The 1,588-nt window shown below is 39.4% G+C and overlaps 1 pseudogene; it reads left to right on the forward strand.

Moving 5' to 3' along the window:
- The first annotated feature begins 358 nt into the window (after positions 1-358).
- LOC107179231 lies at positions 359-923 on the forward strand (annotated as a pseudogene).
- The last annotated feature ends 665 nt before the right edge of the window (positions 924-1,588 follow it).

The raw sequence follows: 1,588 nt of genomic DNA on the forward strand, positions 1-1,588 counted from the left end.
GTGTTCAGACATGGACCTGGACCACTGGCCGGCTGAGTGACTACAGCAGCCACCTGTAGAGTTATTGCATGGAGTGAGACATTGTCTCCATAAAACCCCTGTTAGAACACACCATGAGCATTAAGCCGTCACTATGCAGTATTAATGGTATGTCATATCATCTTTCTTCAAGAAAAGTGCAGCACAGGGAATATAGTCATATAGTCAATAATACTGTAATACACTTACCACGGCAAGCATTTTGCAGAATGTGTAATTGTTGAATCACTGTGTTGTACACCTAAAACTAATTTAATATTATGTCAATTATACTTCAATGAAAACTTTAAAAATACTCTTTGCTGCATCTACTGCAAGAATGAAGGCCATTCTCAGCAATCAAAATGTCAACATTCCAGAACATGTCAACATCACTCTGAAGGGACACACTGTAATTGTGAAGGGCCCCAGAGGAAGCTTCAGTCATGTCAAAGTAAAACTCAGCCTCCTTGAAAAGAAAAAGAAGAGGCATTAAGTGGACAAACAGTGAGGAAACAGAAAGGAACTGGCTATTGTTCTCACTCTCTGTAGTCATGTACAACACATGATCAAGGGCATTACAAGGACTTCCTGTAGAAGATGAGGTCTGTGTATGCTCACTTCCCCAGCAATGTCATTATTCAGGAGAATGTTCTCTTGATAAAATCTGAAATTTCTTGGGTGAAAAATACATCCTCAGGGTTCATATGAGGCCAGGCATTGCGTGTTCAGTATCTCAAGACCAGAAAGATGAGTTAGTTCTTGAATAAAATGACAGTGAACTTGTATCAAACTTAGCTGCTTTGACTTAGCAAGCCATAATGGTTAAAAAGAAGGATATCAGAAAAATTTTGGATGGTATGTAAGTTTCTGAAAGAAGAACACTTCAGCAGGCTGATGAATAAGATCTAAGTTGCCCAGTTTCAGAAAAAGCAAGATGCTAGGCGACTTTTCAGAGTTATCTGTGCTATTTTAAAGATGTAATAAAAGCTGTGTATTGATTTGGGGATGGGGAATTAAAAATAAAAATAAATAAAATACAAGCAAATGAACAACCTTTTAAAAAGGAGCTAACAAATTCCAATGAACTAAGGAAACTCATTCATATGGAGAACTCAATTAAGACATTGACTAGAGGAACCAAACTCAAGTCCAAGTTACAAAAAAGGTAGGAATGGACCTGGAGAGTGGAGAGCAACGTCTGGGGTATGAAATGTGACAGGAAGTTGTTAAGGTGAGTAGCTCACAATTAAGACAGAGTTCTCCTTTTTGTGGGGTACCTATGCCATGTAGAGGCAGTAGGGCAGCCTCAGAGAATTTCAAGAGCCTTGATTCCCACCTAGTGCTTTCTAAATGCATGCGCGCACACACACATATCCTGCATCATGTTACCCAATAAAGTTAATGAGCCTGAGCTGGCCAGACTCACCTTGGAACATGCATGACCAGTAGAGCACAGATCCAGCACAAGAAAGAAGAGAATCTGAACAGAGACCAAAAGATCATGCCTCTCTTCACAAACCCCCACTTTACTAAACTTGTTGACATTTGACTTAATAAGACTACATAA

Source organism: Panthera tigris, chromosome A1 (genome assembly GCF_018350195.1).
Source record: "Panthera tigris isolate Pti1 chromosome A1, P.tigris_Pti1_mat1.1, whole genome shotgun sequence".
Taxonomy (NCBI): domain Eukaryota; kingdom Metazoa; phylum Chordata; class Mammalia; order Carnivora; family Felidae; genus Panthera; species Panthera tigris.